The 11,788-nt window shown below is 49.0% G+C and overlaps 1 pseudogene across 1 annotated transcript; it reads right to left on the reverse strand.

Moving 5' to 3' along the window:
- Window positions 1-3,008: 3,008 nt before the first annotated feature.
- On the reverse strand, window positions 3,009-9,898 carry LOC100399982 (mitochondrial mRNA pseudouridine synthase RPUSD3-like; annotated as a pseudogene). Its single transcript, XR_013527764.1, has 8 exons — window positions 9,873-9,898; window positions 7,687-7,753; window positions 7,411-7,567; window positions 5,858-5,902; window positions 5,648-5,747; window positions 4,364-4,471; window positions 4,198-4,282; window positions 3,009-3,974 (listed from the first exon to the last, which is right to left on the reverse strand). The product of XR_013527764.1 is annotated as a mitochondrial mRNA pseudouridine synthase RPUSD3-like (transcript).
- Between the last annotated feature and the right edge of the window lie 1,890 nt (window positions 9,899-11,788).

The raw sequence follows: 11,788 nt of genomic DNA on the forward strand, positions 1-11,788 counted from the left end.
TCGGCTCACTGCAACCTCCATCTCCCAGATTTAAGCAATTCTCCTGCCTCAGAATCCCTAGTGGCTGGGACTACAGGTGCGTGCCACCACACCCAGCTAATTTTTTGTATTTTTAGTAGAGATGGATTTTCACTGTGTTAGCCAGGATGGTCTCAATCTCCTGACCTTGTGATCCACCCACCTCAGTCTCCCAAAGTGCTAGGATTACAGGCATGAGCCACCGTACCTGGCCCTATTTCACAATTTTTTAAAGAAAAAGATCTGACATCTCCACCTATGAGGTTCCTAGAATAGTCAGTTTCATAGAGACAGAAGCAAAATGGTGGCTAACAGGGGCTGGGGGCAGGGGGAGTTAGTATTTAATGGGGACAAAGTTTTGTTTTATTTTTTGAGGCGGGGTCTCATTCTGTTGCCTAGGCTGGAGTGCAGCGGCATGTGCTGGGTTCACTGTAACCTCTGCCTCCTGGATTCTTGCAAATCCCCTGCCTCAGTCTCCCGAGAACCTGGGACTACAGGTGCACACTGCCATGCCCAGCTAATTTTTTGTATTTTAGTAGAGAAGGGGTTTCACCATGTTGCCCATGCTGGTCTCAAACTCCTGCGCTCAGGCAATCTACCCACCTCAGCCTCCCAAAGTGCTGAATTACAGACATGAGCCACAGCACCTGGCCAAAGTTTCAGTTTTATAAGATTAAAAAGTTCTGGGCCAGGCGTGGTGGCTCACGCCTGTAATCTCAGTATTTGGGAGGCCAAGGTGGGTGTTGCCAGAGTGTAGGAGTTTGAGACCAGCCTGGGCAATATGGTGAAACCCCGTCTCTACTAAAATACAAAAAATTAGCTGGGTATGACAGTGTGCACCTGTAGTCCCAGCTACTTAGGAGGCTGAGGCTGGAGAATTGCAAGAACCTGGGAGGTGGAGGTTGCAGTAAGCTGAGATGGTGCCACTGTACTCCAGGCTGGGCAACAGAGCGAGACTCCCATCTCAAAAAAAAAAAAAAGTTCTGGAGATGGATGGTGGTACTGGTTGCACAACAATGTGAGTACACTAATGCCACAGAACTGTACACCTACAATGGCTAAAATGGTAAATTTTATTTTAAGACAGGGTCTTATTCTGTGGCCCAGGTTGGAGTGAGGTGGCATGGTGTGATCTCAGCTCACTGTAACTTCTGAATCCCTGGCTCAGGTGATCCTCCCAAGTAGCTGGAACTACAGGCATGCACCACCATGCCCAGCTTATTTTTCTGTTTTTAGTAGAGAGAGGGTTTCTCCATGCTGCCCAAGCTGGTCTCAAACTCCTGGGCTCAAGTGATCTGCCCTTCTTGGCTTTCCAAAGTGCTGGGATTACAGGTGTGAGCCACTGCCCTTGGCCGAGATGGTAAATTTTAGATGTATTTTAACACACACACACACAAATCTAACATCTCCCAGCCAGGATCAGGATGGAAACCACCAAAGAAAAAGACTATGTAGTCAACTTAGCAGAAAGCAAGGTCTGTAATAAACATTTACTTCCTTAGCAAATCCTCAAAACCATAACATGAGGTAGGAACTTTTATTATCACAAGTCCAAAGAGGTCAAGTTACTTGCCCAAATGTCACACAGCAAGCAAGCGTCCAGGATGTGGTCTTGGGTTTGTCTGACTGCAGAGCCCAGGATTAAACCTGACTGCATGTTGAGCACTGACCTCATTCTCCTTGGGCCTGGCCGGAGCTCCCACCCTCACTATCTAGTGTGTGTGTGAGGGGTCAGGAACAAAGGGAGGATTATTGTAAGCGGAGCCCAAGGCACTGTAGGGTCCTGGAGAAATAAGGGGGCAGGGGTGCCAGGAGCTCAATGGGGGTGTCCCTGGCCCTGGTGCCTGGGAGGAGGAGCCAATGTAGGTGGAGGTGCAAGGGCATCTGGGCAGCCTGGGAGGGGGTCAGCTGGAGGCGTCTGAGAAGGGCTTCATCCAGGACCTGGAATGGGAAAGCCATGTTGTGTTCAGCCCCACATGTTCCAAGCAGCTGAGTACCCAGCTCTAAGGGAAATGGGAGTAAGGAGTAAGGCAAGTGCTTCCTCCATTCCTCCCTGCTCTGCAGCTGTTAATCATTTCCTCTTTGCACACAGGCGTGGACATTCACACAGGCACTCACACTGCAGCAGAGACTGGCTAAGGGGTCGCCCGATCAGTTTCTTCCTAGGCATAGCTCAACTGCGTTTCCCAGCCCTCTCGCAGCTTGGCAAGACATGAGTGAGCTCTAGACAATGGAACGTACGTGGTAGTATGTATGCCATGAATCTGGAAACCATCATTCTCAGCAAACTGACACAAGAACAGAAAACCAAACGCCACATGTTCTCATAAGTGGGTGTTGAACAATGAGAACATATGGACATGGGAACATCACACCCCGGGGTCTGTTGGGGGGTGGGGGGGCTAGGGGAGGGATAGCAGAGGGTGGGGAAATTGGGGAGCGATAACATTAGGAGACATACCTAATGTAGGTGACGGGGGATGGAGGCAGCAAACCACCATGGCATGTGTATATCTATGTAACAATCCTGCAAGATGTGCACATGTACTCCAGAATTTAAAGTAAAAAAAAAAAATCAGCCACTTCAACTCCCTTATTGAACAGATGGACAGAATGAAGCCCAAGAGAGCAGGTGTTACTTGCCCAAGGCCACACAGCAAGATATGGGTACAGAGAGAGACTTGGGAGCCAAATGGGCTGCCTCCCAGTAGTCGCAAACTTCACAGCTAAGGTCTGGAGATGCTGCCCATGCTCACGTCTCCCTCTACCTCCCAGAAAGCAGCAGGCAGGTGGGCTGGAGTACCTGTGTTTGGGGCTTGGTGCTCTCAGCTGGCAGCAGAAATCGCTGGCCCAGGTCAGTGCCCACGCAGGCAGAGTACGTGTGGTCCCCAAGCACAGGGCAGAGCTGTAGTACCATGTGCACCTGCAGCTGACTGGAGAACACTGAGCAAGAGAAGAGCCAGAAGAGACGGTGGGCAGCTGCTCCTTCTGTCCGACCAGTATCGCCCCTCCCCGTCCTTTAGAAACACCACCTGCCTTTCTCAGACCATATGGTTTCAGTGAGGTTGGTACTACGGCTCCTGCATCCAGAAACGGACACACAACAGGTCAGGATGATCACAGCTGTCCATCTGCCTGGCTGTGGGATCCACTCATGATGAGATGTAACCCTAATTGTTGAAGCCACTGGGCTTAAGGCCTGCTCTTTGCTGCTGGGGTGCTGGCCTGGAGCTGCCTCCTCCAGTTGGGCCTGGTCACATACACCTCTGGTGGCCAAAAAGTTGCTCCCCAGGCTGCTGTTGATATCACTTCTGTATCCCCAGCCCCTCGCCTCCCTGAGCCAAATGCAGTTTTGTTTTTTTTTTTTTTGAGTTGGAGTTTCACTCTGTCTCCCAGGCTAGAGTACAATGGAGCGATTCTCCTGCCTCATACTCCCAAGGAGCTAGGATTACAGGTGCATGCCACCACCCTCAGCTAATTTTTGTATTTTTGGTAGAGACGAGGTTTCATTATGTTGGCCAGGCTGGTCTCGAACTCCTGACCTCAAGTGATCTGTCTGCCTCAGCCTACCAAAGTGCTGGCATTACAGGTGTGAGCCACTGCGCCTGGCTCCAGTGCAATGGTGCGATCTCGGCTCACTGCAACCTCTGCTGCCTGGGTTCAAGTGATTCTCCTGCCTCAGCCTCCTAAGGAGCTGGGATTATAGGGGCCTGCTACCACGCCCAGCTAGTTTTTGTAGCTTTTAATAAAGACAGGGTTTCACCATCTTGGCCAGGCGGGTCTTGAACTCCTGACATCGTAATCCACCCGCTTAGGCTGAGGTGACAGATCGATTTGTCAGCAGCTGCAGCTGGACCAGGACACAGCCAGAGCCTGTAGCCAACACAGGAAAGTGGCTGAGTCTTCTTCACACCTTCCAGGATGTCCTTTCGGGATGGGGCCTTCACCAGAACTGACTGTGGTGCCAGCCAAGAGGGAACAAGCATTACATAGGCCTGGCAGCTATACCTAGACCCTCCCTGCTCCCAACAGACTCTGGGCAGGGCCACAGTCTAGGCAGTGGTCACTTGCCTGTTTTAGGGGACAGGAGAGCCAGCCATCCCAAATCCATACCCCTGACTTGTAGGGATACTATATCTAGAAGCATCCCTCCTCTTCCCTGCCCATACCCGGACTCACAAGATTGACCCCATCAATGTGTTCCAGTTTCAGGGCGGTCTGGATCTTCCCCTCAGAAGTAGCTGGGATCCCATTAGTGACAGCACTGAGAAAGGGGCAGGAGGAGATCACATCATGGCTTGCTGGGACCTCCCCACCACCCTAGGAACCTCCCAGCGCCTCTCACCAGTAGGTGGCTGTGGGCCTCTGGGCTCTCCGTGCATGAATGAAGAACTTCTGGAGGCGACTAGTCATCTGGGGACAGCTGGAGAGGAGTACAAGCCCAGAGGTCTCCCTGGAGTAAGGAGACAAATCACACAAGTTAAAGTCCCTTAGACTCACCCACTAAAAAGGAGGCTCTTAGGAAGCAACACGGACCTGCTTCAGGCCAAACACTAACACCAGGACTACCACCTAGACCACTCCTGAGTAACAAGTAAGGTCTCCCCTTGTTTGATATAACAGGACTATGTAGCTTCATGTGGTTCTCATTCTGGCCCAGGCCCCAGGGAGCTCAGCGCCAAATATAACGATTGTCCACCATGTGCCAGAACTCTTCTAGAAATTCTGCATATATTAGCTCTTAAGTTCCCCACAAAAAAAGCTCATGAGTTTGTGGAACTACAGAAATATTTCATCTCAAGTACCATCTTTAATTGATGGCAGTTAGAGGAAAGGGTATCATGGATCCACTAGCAATGCCTGCCACAAGTACAGTCATGGAGAAGTGACTGCACATTGAGCATGCGTATTATTTTCTTGATTTTACAGTTAGGAGAACTGAGGCTCAGGGAGGGTGTTTTTTGTTTTTTGAGACAGGGTCTCACTCCGGTTGCTTAGGCCGGAGTACAGTGGCAGGATCTCATCTCACTGGAGCCATCATCTCCTAAGCTCAGGTGACTCTCCCACCTCAGCTGCCTGAATAGCTGGGACTACAGGCATGTGCCACTATGCCCAGCTAGTTTTTTTTGTGTGTATGTGTTTTTTTTTCTTTTTTTAGCAGAGACAGGGTTTTCACACATTGCCCAGGCTGGTCTTGATCTCCTGGACTCAAACAATCCTCTCACCTCGGCCTCCCAAATTCCCAACGATTACAGGCGTGAACACTGTGCATGGCCTCAGGGAAGGTTTTGTTGTTTTTTCCAGAGATGGGGTCTATTTTGCCCAGGCTGGTCTTGAACTCCTGGGCTCAAGTGATCCTCCTGCCTTGGCCTCCTAAAGTGCTGGGATTACAGGCATAAGTCACTGTGCCCAGCTTCAGGGAGGTGTCATGCTTGGCCTGGAATCACACCGTTTGCACTTGAGGATTTGAACCCAGAGCCATCAGCTTCCTCCTCTTCACAGTACTTGTATCCAACTCTAAGATCTCAAACCTTCCCAAGGAAAATGTCTCAGCTTATCCCCAAGCAGCTGTTTCCCCAACACAGACAGATGCCTGTACTCCCAGCCTCCTGTCACCCCCACCACTTACTTCCCAGATGCTCGGACAACCTGGAGCTCCCGATCCCCAAGTCCCAGGGATTGGCTCAGCTCTGGCAGCACTGAGAGCAATGTCAGCTCTCCTGGTTTTCCTGGGAAATAGGAAAGAAAAAATACAGGAGGCCAAACCTTCACTTTTCCCACCCTCAGAGACGAGAAATCCCCTTCCACTGCATTCCCTTCCCACATCCCCTGACCATACCTGTCACTGGAAGACCCTGTGGCTTGTTCAGTGTCACTAGAGGTCCTGAAACATATACACATGAACATCAGCAAAAGCAATGGTAACGCTTTATGCAGCACTCAAAGAGTTTCCAGAGCACTTTCTCCTGCATCTTCGCACTCGGCCCTACGATGACTCTCAGACGTGAGTTAACCTCACCCAAACTGAACTGCGTTCTGTTCCTCTGCCACCTCAGAGCCTTGGCACTTGCTGTTTCCTCTGTCCCCAAAGTTCCCAGGTCTGGCTCCCTATCATCCTGGCTCAAAAGTCACATCATGGAGAAGTCCGAATCTCCAATCTAATGTCTGTTCTCCTCCTACTGTTCCTCATAATCATAAAACCCTGTTTTAGTTTATGCACAGCACTGATCACTAGTAACTTGTTCATTTATTTTCCGACACACATTTCTCCCGAGAGCAGGAACCACATCTATCTTTTTCAACACTGTACAGCCTGCCTAGAACAGTGCCTGGAACCCAGCAGATCTTCAAGAAATAGGGGAGAAAAGAAATAAATCACTGAAAGGAGACTGAGGTTCGGAGAAATTCCATTATTTTCCTAAAGCCACACAGCAAGCTGATCACAGAGCCTAGATACGTCTGACTCCAAAGCCTGTGTTTTGTTTATCAATAAACAATTTTTTTTTAACATGGAGTTTTGCTCTTGGTTGCCCAAGCTGGAGTGCAGTGGCATGATCTCGGCTCACTGCAACCTCTGCCATCCAGGTTGAAGTGACTGTCCTGACTCAGCCTCCCGAGTAGCTGGGAGTATAAGAGGATGCCGCCACACCTGGCTAGTTTTTTTATAAATTTAGTAGACATGGGGTTTCATCATGTTGGCCAGGCTGGTCTTGAACTCCTGACCTCAGGTGATCCGCCCGCGTCGGCCTCCCAAAGTGCTGGGATTACAGGCGTAAACCACAGCAGCCGATAAACAATAATCTAGTACAGCAACCCCCATTACTGAGTGCTGCTAGGTGCAAGGCTCCTTAGTAATTTGCATCGTCTCCCTGCTCGTAACCCCACTTCGTCAGGGTTAGAAGCGGGGAGAGGGTGCAAATTAGGTGGCTCGTCCCAGCTCCTGCTGCTAGCGGGAGGCAGAAGCAGGGCTGATCCCGTGGCTTCCTTGGAGAGCTCGATCGCACCCGCGGGAGTCCCTCTCACCCCTCCTTTCCGGTCCACCAGGGCTGCCCGCAGCGCATCAACCAACTCCTCCCGACTGAGGTTCTTTGACAGCAGCCCCGGGAAGGGCTGGTCCCCGAGGGGCCCCGACCGTTGGCGGGAGCCTCTGGGTTAGTTCTGATTTTTGGAAAAGGCGGGAGAAGCAACGGGAATCTTTCGGTCCCGGGGTGCCGCCCATTCCTATGTCTGCACGCCTCTTCCCAAATCCTGTGGCCTCTGACAAATGCCTCATTTGTGGCCAGATGTCTGGGCTGACCCTCTCGAAAATTCAGGTACGACCGGTCCCACTCTATAGCCGAGGGCACCGAGGCTCAGAGAGGCCAAGGGGGCTGTTTTCAGGTAACATCTAACCGATCCAGATCCAGCACGTGCCCTCCCCCTGTCGCAGCCTTCGTCCCGCAAGGGGGAGGGGGTCCTTAATCACTGGGCTTCGGTGCCAAAACCTGCGTCCTCCAGCGCTGCGCGGACAGTTAGGCGCTGCCGCCAGACCTAGCCCAAAACACTGCCCCTAACACGGCGGCCGCCCATCTCCCGAGCATGGACAACGCACGTGTGCGTCCAGAGAGCCAGACCCACTTCCCAATAGCGTGCTGATTGGTCAGCGTGAGTATCAATCGGAATGATTACCAGTTGATTGGTCAGCTTGAATGTCAATCGGAATGGTGAGCCAGAGGAGGCGGGGCCTTGCCTCCGCCTAGGGAGGAAATGCAGAAATGAGTCTCTGTGATTTTGGGGACCGCGCGGGAGCACAAGTATTTGATCTGTTTAGAAGACCTGTCTTAGTACAAAACCTGAAACCGCCTTTGCAAAAGTTATAATAAAAAATTATGACAGCGAAAGAAATCTGATCTAACCAACCCGCAGTTTGTCTTTAACCTCCAAACCATCCTTGGTCACTCCTCGGCTTTGGTCAAGCTAACTTTGGGAGAAATGGTAGTTCGTAGTCTAAATGATAATAGCCCTTTCCCCAAACTAAACCGGTTTTATAGAGTTAATGAAAGGCCACCAGGTTAGGAGGAGGAGAGGAGCCTGAATTCTGCTAAGGGGTACATGTAACTGATTACCAGCTGTTATTCCTGAGGCCACAGTGTTTGCAGCTTCCCCAGTTCACGACTGTCCAACCTAAGATTGGCCTTTGGAGACGTCTTTTCAGGCTTTTGCATTTCTGATGGCCAGATCACCCCACCCGGATCTTCAACTCTTGACTCTACTAGTCCTGTGGCCCCAACCCAGAAGCAGACTCAGTTTGCCAGGACCATTTCCCACATCCCTGTAGCTGCATCCCCGACCAGTCAGCAGCACCCATTCCCCTGGCCCCCTACCTGCCACACTACCCTTGAGAAATCCTGGCCTGGGAATTTTCGAGGAAACTGTTTTGAGTAATAGCTCGGTCTCCTGGTGGTACAGTGGCGTGGCTAGCCTTGTGTCAATTAAATTGTTTATTTACTGGAATGCCATGGTCTTAGTGGATTGGGTTTTGTGCAGTGAGCAGGAAGAATCCATCGGGTGATTATAAATTAGGCTATGGAGCTGCTTACCTGGATTCACTTTCACCTCAGGGGTGGATGGTGCCGGGCTGTGAAAGTCTTGGTGGGGGGGAACTGGGCTTGGACACTGAAGGGGATGGGAAGCCAGGGTCTGCACTGTGGCATGATAAAAAGTGGCTTAAGCAACTTTTTTTTTTTTTTTTGAGACGGAGTTTCACTCTTGTTGCCCAGGCTGGAGTGCAGTCCGCCTCCCAGGTTCAAGCCATTCTCCTGCATCAGCCTCCCAAGTGGCTGGAATTATAGGAGTGCGCCACCACACTCTGCTAATTTTGTATTTTTTAGTAAAGACGGGGTTTCTCCATGTTGGTCAGGCTGGTCTTGAACTCCCGACCTCTGGTGATCCGCCCGCCTTGGCTTCCAAAGTGCTGGGATTACAGATGTGAGCCACTGTGCCTGGCCAACACAAGTTTATTGCTTACTCACATTATCTAACAAGAGGGATTGGCCCGGGTGAGTGGGGCCCTTCACTTAGAGACTAAGATGATTTTAAAAAGCCTATCTTTTTCTTATACGGCAGCAGCGTCCCAGCTAGAGAGTGGTAAAAAGTGGAGCAGCAGCAACTAAATGCTTTTGACTGGAAGTGACATTCATCATTGCCTCTCATATTTCATGGCCAGAATTCAAGACAGGCCATGCCCGATGTCAAGGGGGAGGGGACGTGTAAGCCTCCAGGGGCTTAGTATGGAGGAAATCAGATTAGGGACAGCACCCTGCTGGTGCTATGATTTCCACAATGAGCCCCCATTCCTGGCTCAATTTTACTTTTTATTTATATTGTGTTAGAGATGGGGTCTCGCTTTATCACCAGGCTGGAGTGCAGTGGTGTAATCATAGCTCATGCCTGCCTCAAACTCCTGGGCTCAAGGGATTCTTCCACCTCAGCCTCCCCAGTGACTGGGACTACAGGTATGTGCCATCATGCCCGCCCAGCAATTAAAAAAAAAAAAAATATATATATATATATATATATATATACATATATATATATATAAAGTCATAAAACCTCCCCCCTCTTTATTTGGAGGGCTGGGTAACTACCTCTGCTTCCCAAGGAGAGAGGCTGAGCTGAAATCAGGTGACCACCCTGAGGAAGGGCTGAATCTGAAACTGGCCCAATAGTGCCATAGACTGTTCTTTTTGATAAACATAGAAATTGATCCTTTTGGGCTTAAAGCTTGAAAGTTGTATTGGTTTTGCCTGAATTCCTTCTTCAGGAAAGGACCTCCTTCAGGCCTCTCAAAAAAGTATCCAAAAACTGGAACTCACCAGATAGCAGACCCCTCATTTGTCATGATGGCTTCCCTGCCCCTCCCTAGTTCCTACGTTGTTACATTTCCTCCCTCTTATAGAAAACCCCAGTTTTAGTCAGTCAGCCAGATGAATTTGAGGCTGAGCTCCCATCTCCTGGGCTGCAGCACCTGATGAAAACCTTCCTCGGCAATGATTCATCATCTCAGTGATTGACTTTCTGTGTGGTAAGTTCATGGCAGAGGGCTGGAGTCTCAGAGGCCCTCCTAAGCAGCTGCCCACCCAACTTTGACTGGAGATGAGTTTCAGTCTTGCTGTGGCTCTGCCACAGCCAGTCCCAATCATGTTCCTGATTACCTTGGAAGAACTGCCTTTGAAATTTGACATTTACATCCATATAGGTGAATGTCCTTTGTGGGCCTAGAGAGCAGGATCTGCTCCTTTCAGTTTGGGAAATTTTTTAAAGAATTTCCATTTGCTGTTTGAACGAGCCCAACAGGGAAAGGGAAGCGCCCTGACTGTTTTGGTGTGGACACTTCGAGGGCTTGTTTGTTGCTGCGGCAGTTGGATTGTGTTCTGGTGAGTGAGTGTGTCTGTGTGGCGTGTGTGTGTGTGTGATGGGAAATTAGACTTTGGTAAACCTGATATCATTTTGCAATACTTTTGGCCCCAGTATTGTTTGGAGTTTGGAGTTTGCTGTTGAATGGGAGAGTGACATGAAGTTCCATGTATCCAGGCTTTTGTGCTGCTGTTCTAAACAGGGCTGGGCTTGGTTAGTATATGATGCTCTACCTTGGTGATGTTTGGCCCCAGTGTTCTTTGGAGTCTGGAGAGGTTGGGCCTTTAAAAAGCAAACTGCCATGGAAACTGCTTTACCCAAGATTTGGTTCACAGCCTTCAGTGGATTACCTACTGGGGCAAACAAAATATAACCGTGTAAAACCAATGAGTTTGTATTGCTCTCTCATGGCCAGAGTTTCAAGGTGTTATAAAAGTTGTTGGATCTTTGTGTGTGTATACCTGTCTAGATGTGATTATGGGTATGTAAGTTATATGTCATATCTACCAGATTGGCTTATAAATAAGAGTGCTCAAAAATTAAGAAAATAAGTCTGCACAAGTTCACATGAGTTAAGTAGATGTTTGCTAAACAAACTGACTTTAAAACTATTGGTAAAATGAGGCCTGGCATGGTGGCCCATGCCTATAATCCCAGAGCTTGGGAAACCAAGGCAGGTGGATCACCTGAGGTCAGGAGTTTGATACCAGCCTGGCAAACCTGGTGAAACCCCAGCTCTACTAAAAATACAAACATTAGCTGGGTGTGGTGGCACGCCTATAGTTCCAGCTACTCAGGAGTCTGAGGCAGGAGAATCAGTTGAACCCAGGAGATGGAAGCTGCAGTGAGCCAAGATGGTGCCACTGCACTCTGGCCTGGGCAACAGAGCAAGACTCTGTCTCAAAAAAAAAAAATTGATTAAAAATAAAAGTGTCTTCAGAATTGTTAGCATACGTTTTTATCTGGATTTTATATTTGTCTCTGATAGACATTTTGAGGTGTCAGGGTTTGGCATAGAAGCTTATAAAACTATAAACCCAGCCAAAACAAAATGATCTTTGTGCAAAAGTTTGATAACTAAGACTGTGTTACTGGTTTAATGAAAATAGCTGAATCTTCTGAATTGCTGGTGAAACTACTGATGTAGTTAACTTTAATCTTGTTTTGGTGAACACCTGATATTCACAGATTATAAAATGGTTAATAAGGAAATAACTAACTTTAAATGATGGTGTCTAATATCTCAATTTTCAGAAGTAATCTGGATAAACTGTTAAAAATGAAAGGATTGAGTACTTGTAAATGGGATAAAGGTTTTAGATATAGCTTTTGTGTAATTAAAAACCTTAAAATTATTTTTGATACTCATTGGCTA

Source organism: Callithrix jacchus, chromosome 15 (assembly GCF_049354715.1).
Source record: "Callithrix jacchus isolate 240 chromosome 15, calJac240_pri, whole genome shotgun sequence".
Lineage (NCBI taxonomy): Eukaryota > Metazoa > Chordata > Mammalia > Primates > Cebidae > Callithrix > Callithrix jacchus.